Genomic DNA, 458 nt, shown 5'->3' with positions numbered 1-458 from the left:
GAATTAGGAGATGTCTGCTTTTGAGAGCCCAGGTGCGGGGTCGATGAGTCAAGGAGACTGTGTGAGGGCCAGTGTGCTGACAAGATGGATTTTCCCCCTCCCTGCCATACCTCAGCAGTGCCAGCAAATAGACCCCGGCTCTGTGTAGGCTCACCCAGAGGCAGGTTTACTTTTAAAACTCACAACTTACACTTAAAAATACACTTTTCTCTTTTAGAATTGTTTGCTTAATCTTATTTATCATTATTATTATTATTTTATTTGCTACAATGCATGTGTGCTCACCAGAGAGAGACAGAAAGTGAGAAAGCAAGCCTCCAAGTCTGGGACTTGAACTGTAGTCAGCCATGTGAGAGTCCAGCACCTTAACCACCATGCTACCTGCTGGCCCCCAAAATGCATATTTCTTAACCTATTGGTCTAAGGAGGCAGGTAAAGCTTAATAAACGACATGTGTC

This window comes from Tupaia chinensis, unplaced genomic scaffold, assembly GCF_000334495.1.
Source record: "Tupaia chinensis unplaced genomic scaffold, TupChi_1.0 Scaffold141165_1, whole genome shotgun sequence".
Lineage (NCBI taxonomy): Eukaryota > Metazoa > Chordata > Mammalia > Scandentia > Tupaiidae > Tupaia > Tupaia belangeri.
Note: the sequence above shows the minus strand (reverse complement) of the source record.